The following is an 8,363-nucleotide window of genomic DNA, read 5'->3' as shown; positions in this document are numbered from 1 at the left end:
ATTGATAGCCATGAAAACATGACCAAAATCAACTATTATACCTTGACTATAATTTGTCAAAGATTTAAGTCAAGCTTTAACTTCAACAAAAAACTAACAACAGGTATTGTTTAGCAGTGAGGAAAGATAAGGAAAGGTGAAAAGCAAATAAATTCAAATTTCATTAACAAGTAGCCTACTAAAGTTCTCAAGAGCAATTGTGGCCTAATGACCATGAACAGTTTGGCAGCAAACATGCAATTAACTATACAAATGATTGAAAAACAGCCATACTATTCTAAATAACATTTCAATTTGATAAACTATTTTATTATTAAAAAAGATTGGTAAATTTTAACATATATGCATTTCTTAAGCAAGCAATTAGAAACTAAGCTAATGGTAAGCAAACAAAGGAACTTCCAAATATGCAAAGCACTCACCATCATTGGTACCAGCAACTGGTGTGCATGCTTAAAGAAGATCAAAGTTCAATATTGCCTTGAGCGTGCCTACTACAAACACTATTAAATTGCAGAGAGAGAATAAAGCTAAAGCTTTTTACAAAATGACGACAGACGGGTGCCCTGTTTGGTAGATATTGGTAACACTAAAAATAATTTTTTCCAGTCTTAATGTTAGTCTTGTAAATAAGTGTGCTCCAGCAAAAATCGTTGTGACATGTGGGTATTTGAAGACACTTTCAACTTCAAAATGCCTGTAATACTATTGATAGTATACAAAGACACCAACCCCTGACAAAAACCCACAATTTGACATTGTCTTACGTTGAAAGTCATTACCCAGTTAGTAATAGCTAGAACTCATGAAGACTGGACTAGAATAGAAGTGAATTTGGTCTTTCGAATTTTTTGTTCTTTGACATAAAAGTGCATTACATTCCACTGTCCCAGCTTCTATCGTTCATTCTCTCTAGTTTTCCCCTCCACCATCCATTAACTGACCAGTCCAGTTGTGCTGGTTTGGCTATAATAATTCAACCAACATGATGAGTCTAACTCATGGGCCCCAAGTAAACTGGTAATGCTCCTTTATGGAGGTGACTGATACAAAAGCATTACCAGTTACCCTAGGGGCCCATAATGTAACTATTAATAATTATAAATTAAGGGTGTCCTTGCGTAAAAGGCGGTACAATGAGCTGGCTAGTTCTGATAGGTTTGCTATATAACATTGCATATGTAACCATGCCTAAGAATCTCCTCAGTGCAGGGACTGTCGAATTATGGGTTGTAAAATGTGTATCCACAGATTTCTTTTCTCAAGTGAAACACCTTTATTTGTTGAAATCCAGACAGCAACTGACTACCATGACTACTTAGACAGGGCGGTCATTAAGTACATAATAGGTGCAAACAAAATGGCGTACAAGGTCAGCTAAAGACACAGGCGTGATGGCTAAATATGCAACAACTGGCCCACTAAGATATTGAGTATCTCAACACACAAGTATGGGGGCAATCATTATGTAAGGTTATAGAAAGGTTACATTACCATTTTCAACACTTCGGCCTACTGTCAGCCTTTTGCTACACAAAATATAAACCAAAAAAATAAATAAAAGTAACTACAAACAAGAGATAACCAGGTAATAAACTAAAAAATATCACAACCCAGCTTTCACAAATGCTATGTAACTACCGTATCTATTCAAGTGTCAGTTCATCTCTCACTATTGGCTTAGTTAGTATATCGGCAATCGTTTCATTTGAGGGACAGAAGGTCAGTTTTATGGTCTGCTTAGCAACTAACTCTCTAATGAAGTGATGTTTTATGTCTGTGCTTGGCTCTAGATTTACTGCTTGTATTATTGGCGATTGTTATAGCAGATGGACTGTCCGTGTAAACGGAGACAGTTGGAGCATTGGTTTCTGATTGGCTTAGTTCGGCTAACATACTACCCATCACTATGGCATTTTGAACACACAGTGATATAGAACAATATATTCAGCTTCAGCTGTGTATGTCGCAACCCTTGATTGCCTAATAGATAACCAACTTATACCACCATTTCCTAACATGGTTGTATTTCCTGTCGTTGATTGACCTCTATTCAAATCTCCAGCCCAGTTTGCGTCTGCAAATGCAACTACTGGCTTGGCATCAGAGATATAGGTTACCTTGAGCTTTTTTCTTTTCAAATAGCGTATAATGCGTTTAACTGCTGTTAGGTGGCTTTCATTGGGTGAGTTATTGAATTTTAATACTTATCCCACTGGTTGCGCTATATCTTGCCGTGTATCACCTGCGGCATACATCATTGCCAACCATTGCCTAATATGTGGTAGCATCCACCACACTGCTTATACCATCATCTAGCTGAAGCTTTACAGACATATCAGCAGGTGTTGTGACAGATTTAGCGATTTCCATGCCAAACCAAGCTATAACTTGCTCAATATAGAACCTCTGGTGTATTTGCAGTGTGTTTTCATATCACTGCACAGTAATACCAAGACAGTAATGTAAATCACCAAGGTCTTACATCATAAATCTTTTTTCGAGAGCGTTTTTAATCCATTCCATCTCAACATCACTGTCAGTCATTATGATAAGATCATCAACATACACTGCAATAATAAATTGACTTCCTTGTTTGGATTTAATGTACACACATTGACCAGCATTCGACTGTACGAAATCAGGTTTGTTTAGGAACTCATGAAGCATGGCATTCCAACATCTCGGCAGCTGTTCTAACCCATACAAGGCTTTACCGAGCCGACATTGTTTTCAGTGCCAGGTTGAACAAACCCTTCTGGCTGTTTCATGTATATTTTTTCTTGTAAGTTTCCATTCAGGAAAGTGGTCACGACGTCCATTTGCTGAATATTCATATTTCGGTTTAGGCAATAAGCTGATAGCGCGCGAATAGAAGAATATTTTACCACAGGAGAGAATGGTTCATGGTAGTCGATGCCAGATTTTTGAAAAAACCTTTAGTGACCAATTCAGCCTTAAATTTATCAATACTGCCATTGTCCTTGTATTTAGTCTTGAATACCCACTTTGAATCAATAGCTTTTCTACCAGCTGGCAATTCTACTAAATCCCATGTCTCATTTTTTAAGAGCGACTGGTATTCAGTATTAGCAGCATTTATCCATTGCTCGGAGTGAGATGACTAAATTGCGTCAGCATACGAAGTTGGTTCAGGCAAGTCATTCACATGATTAGTTACATGCTGGTCAAACTCATCGATTCCATAACGTACTGGTGGTAGACGTGACCTAGCAGACGAACGGCGTATATGAAATGGTTCAGGTTCAGTTTTGGCTTCTGTTGATTGATCAGAAGGTGACATTTCATTTGAATCACATGCGATTGAGGTGCTGAACTTTTTGTTCAAGCCAAGATCTTCTTCATTGAATACCACATCACGTCATTATTTTACAGCATTAGTGCTCTCATCATACACTCTGTATGCCTTAGACTGAATACTGTAGCCCACAAATCACACTTTTTCACATTTTTTGTCTAGTTTTTTATGGTGGTGTAAAAAGCATTTGAGTCCTTATGTCCCCCTCAAAGGACAGTCATAAACTATACAGTATCATCAACATACATCAATTATAGAAACTAAGAACCAGGTTTCCTATCCAAGGGACAAGTTGTGAGTTGTTCTCTCACAATTTTATATTTGCTACCTCCTTCAGTTGAGAACTACATTGTACAACAAAAAGAAGATGGCTGCTTCCTGTTTTGGTCCATGTGTTTCAACTTCTTCAGGTAAATTATTCAATTGTTGGGTTTTTTAACTGTTTAAAAAGTTTTGATTAATTATTGTTGCTTGGAACATATTCCTCTATCATAGACTCAAACAAGCTTTTCAAAAACGTTTTTGTACTGTTTTTATCAAAAAGAATTTTTCAATGTCCCTTGCAAGGGACATTCGGTTTTGATGCCTATGAATCAGACCAGCTTTAAATTAAAAGATATGGTGAATGTTTCATTCTAACAGATTTTTCATCTTATTTAGTTTTTTTCATTTAATGCTAGCTAATAAATTTTCACATCTCCACTAAATGTGTTGCTGAATAACTATAATTGAAAATACTGAAACAAAATACATTTTGATTATCTTTACTATCAAGATTAATGTTAAATCTGAAGCATTTTGTTCTTATTCATTTTATGGTTACCAAAGAAAAAATCATCAGGAAATCTAACTGACATTGATGCCATTGATGTATTAGAAAAGTTTGACAACTCTGACCTAGACTTATGTTCAGATGACAGTGATGCAGATATAGATTATGATCCTAGCAATACATTCTTATTGAATCATTCTGAGGAATCAGGTGATGTTGAGCCACCGCCATCAATAAAGACCAAAAAATCTTTAAAAAAACATACTCAATTCGCAAAAGTGATAGCTATGCCAGCGAGTTCAAGTTATCACATCAAACTGTTGAAATAGATGATTGTTAGAGCCCGGTAGAATCCATCATCAAGTATTTTTCCAATAAAATATTTGAGTCAATTGCGGATTTAACAAATCGTTATCATACCCAACATTCAGGTAAATCTCTGAAGGTGACCCCTGCAGAGATCAAAACATTTTTAGGGATCAGCTTGGTAATAGGATGCGTCGACATAAAACGCCCTCAGGATGTATTGGGAAAAGAAAACCAAAGTGTCTATTATTGCAAATGCGATGACTAGAATTTTTTTTTAAAGATACGCAGCAACTTGAACGCTGTAGATAATGTGCTCATAAGTGAAGAAGCCAAAAAAGAGGACAGGTTGTGGAAAGTTACACCATTAGTGAAGCATATCAGAAAGATCTGCACAGAATTACCACGAGAAAGTTTCATTAGCATTGATGAGCAGATGATTTCGTTCACAGGCAGGTGTCCAGCAAGGCGGTATGTTCCAAGGAAATCAAACCCTGCAGGTTTTAAAAAGGTTTTGGCGGGTTCAAGTTGACTATTTTATGATTTTGAAATTCATAAAGGAGGTGGAACATTTGCTAAATTCAAGTTAAAAGATAGGGCAAGGAGTAGGAGCAGTGCTTCATTTAACAAAGAATTTAGGGCCAGGCAAGCCTGTGTTCTGTAACAGGTTTGTTACAACAATTTCGCTGATTGAGCATCTAGCCAAGCGAAGTATCTCTCTTACTGGAACGATAACTGCTAAATATGTGCCAGTGCAGTTCTCTTCTGACAAGGTCATGAAGTCAAAAGGAAGGGGTACAATGGAGCAATTTGTTACAGTGAGTAGAGGGAATGAACCGATTAGCATCGTAAAATGGTTCGACACAAAAAGCATTGTAATGGCATCTTCTTTGCATGGATTGCATCCTGTTAAAGATTGTAAAAGATGGTGTAAGCAAAAAGGTAATTTATTACTATACCCAGATTGGCAGTTGTTCAAAAATAAAACTTATCGATGGGTGGTGTTGATCTGTGTGACCAAGCCATTTCTTACCACCGAGTAGCAGCTAGGTCAAAACGATGGCCGATTTCCGTAATAATGCATCTTCTAGACTTAACAGTTAATAACTGCTGGCTCACTCAGAGAAGCTCTAACTCTACAAACTCATGCAGTTATTTGACTATCGTTTCGTAATGGGAGAACAACTAATAGCATCAGCAGCAAAAGAAACTAAAAGTGATGGCACGACGGATGAGGAGCTACAAACTACCAGAAAGATCGTTCCACTTCCAATGGCGTACGATCGAGAAAAGGTAGCAAAACATTTGCCAGAAGCACTGAAGCTGAATAACAGTGCTCATTGTAGATGAGAAGGTTGCTCAAACAAAACTAGCATACGCTGCACAAAGTGCAATATTTTCTTGTTTATCAATGCAGGCGGAAATTGCTTGTATGTTATTTCATAAAAGCACCTGCTAGTTTTGCCTACAATGTTAAATTTATGATTGCTGCGTTACGCTTTTATGCTTAGTTTTTATGTTGCATTTATAACAAGTGTTTTAGACCACTTTTATAGTCACCGAGTTCCAGTGTCCTCTACAGGGGACAGTCAGTAGTGCTGCCGATAAAATACATTTTAAAAAAAACTTAGTTTTATGTGTTATTTTTCCAATTTGGTCATAGAAACATAATTGCAAGTTTAAAAAATCCACTCAGTCACTTGGTTTTTTAAAGGGATATATGCATATGCCATGCACCAAAAGACACAAAGTTTTGTTAAATCAGGTTTCCTTCCATGCCAGTGTTCATATGGCGTAGAACCGTGAGCGCTCGTGGGGAGACGATTACAAATGTAAGCAGCAATATTAACAGCCTGAGCCCAAATTCTCTTGGGGAGGTGGGATGTGATAGCAGGCGTGGAAGGCGGTACAATAAGCTGGCTAATTTTGATAGGTTTGCTATGTAACATTGCATATGTAACCATGCCTAAGAATCTTCTCAGTGCAGGGACTGTTGAAATATAGGTTGTAAAATGTGTATCCATTGTTGTAAGTTTATAGCTACAGATAGATCTTCTCAAGTAAAACTCTTTTATTTGTCGAAATCCAGACAACAACTGATTGCCATGGTCACACAGACGGGGCAGTCATTGAGTGCATAATGAGTGCAAACAGAATCGCATACAAGGTCAGCTTAAGACAGGTGTGATGGCTAAATATGCAAGAACCAGCTTATTAAGATATTAATTATTTTCACATACAAGTATGGGGTAATCATTATGTAAGGTCATAGAAAGGTATTGGTACAGGTACAGTGGTAAAGGTACAGTACTGTTTTCAACAGGGAGCGATCATTGGCTTTACATATCAGTGATAGTAAAGCCAATGACATCCATTGGCTTTACTATCACTGATATGGCTTGGATCTTGTCTGGGCCTGGCTGGCTGCCTTCACCGCTGAATACATGTCCAAGGAATTTTACATTTGATTGTCTGTAGGTGCATGTCGCTTCATTCAATTGTAGTCCATGTTCTGCAATTCCATTCATTAGCATGTTAAGTCGTTTGTCATGCTCGTTTGTATTTGGCCCGAATACCAAGATGTCATCTTAATAGACAACTATTCCAACAAAACTGTAGAATTTCTTCCATTTTTATCTGAGAGATTTCACTCGCGCTGGTGATGCCAAATGGCAGGCGGTTAAAGCAGAATCTACCACGGTGCACTATAAATGCCGTGTACAAACTAGACGCTTCATCTATAGCCATTTGGTGGTACCCACTGCAAGCATCAAGAGTTGAGAATACTTTAGCACTGTTGAATTTTTAGGTTAGCTCATTAAAGGATGGTATCGGGTAAGTTTCCTTAACTAACGCATGTTTGACTGCTTGGAGGTCAATACAGAGTCTAACTTGCCCAGACTTTTTCTCAACTGGTACTCGAGTGGAGCACCAGTCAGTGGGCTGTGCAACTTTTTTTTGTGATGCACTCATTAATCATCATTAATCATTCTGTCTAATTAATTGTTTACTTTAACATGAGAAAGTGTATATGGCGGGGAACATAAAGATATGTGGGATTGATGTCGTCTCGGAGCTGAATGGTTGCTGGCTCACCCTTAATCATACCTAACGCAATGCTCGACTCTGCACCTATGGCTGCCATCTGCTCCACCGCACTCCTGGACAAAAGATTGGCTCTAGTATCAGCTACATAACAGTTCAGAGAGTAGTCATTTTTATCATACGTAGTATTTAGAACAAAATAGCCGTATACAGTAACATCAGAATTGACAGATTTCGGTTGAATGTCAGCTTTAGATAGCATGGGTTGTTAGGCAATGAATCATAAGTCTGCTTTGATTAAAAATGGTCACATCTGCTCCAGTGTCAGTTTTGAATTTTACAATACAATCGTTTACACTTTACAGGTATACTCACAAACCAAGGATCATTGTTGTCGGTTCTGTTAGTTACAGTATTCAGTTAAAATACGTTATCATTACTTGGCATACTCTGATCGATGATTTTTGACGCCGTTCTCTGATTCGGCGTTGGATTGCGCCTACTCCTACATACTTTTGAGAAAGGATTGTTCTTTCTGCAGTTGTGGCGCTGTTTGCAATATGCAGAGCATTGTCGGCGTTCCTACAGTCGTTACATTTGATGATGATGTGAGATTAGGCATTGGCTGCACCGGTATAGCTGCAAGGGTTACTGTTCCACTGGCTGTTTATATTATTGTCATGCCTCCTCTCGTGGTCTCAAAAACTGCGATTGTAATGACTGCGCGCAACTGCTTGCACAGCAACCTAGGTAGAAATCTCTCGCTTGACAAGCTCATGTTGTCGAGAGATTTATATTGCCCTGGCGAGGTCAAGAGTATTTTCGAGTGGCGCTTAGCAAATAGTTTTTTGCCAATAATTCTTACTAATAACCTGTCCCTTACAGAATTGTCTCTCTTACCCAAAGTTACAGTGCTCGCTT

The 8,363-nt window shown here is 38.0% G+C and overlaps 1 pseudogene; it reads left to right on the top strand.

Annotated features, from left to right (window-relative positions):
- Positions 1-3,120: 3,120 nt before the first annotated feature.
- On the top strand, positions 3,121-6,343 carry LOC137388076 (piggyBac transposable element-derived protein 3-like; annotated as a pseudogene).
- The last annotated feature ends 2,020 nt before the right edge of the window (positions 6,344-8,363 follow it).

The sequence above is a fragment of the Watersipora subatra genome, chromosome 2 (genome assembly GCF_963576615.1).
Source record: "Watersipora subatra chromosome 2, tzWatSuba1.1, whole genome shotgun sequence".
In the NCBI taxonomy this organism is placed as follows: Eukaryota; Metazoa; Bryozoa; class Gymnolaemata; order Cheilostomatida; family Watersiporidae; genus Watersipora; species Watersipora subatra.
Note: the sequence above shows the minus strand (reverse complement) of the source record. Positions and strands in the feature narration are given on the sequence as shown.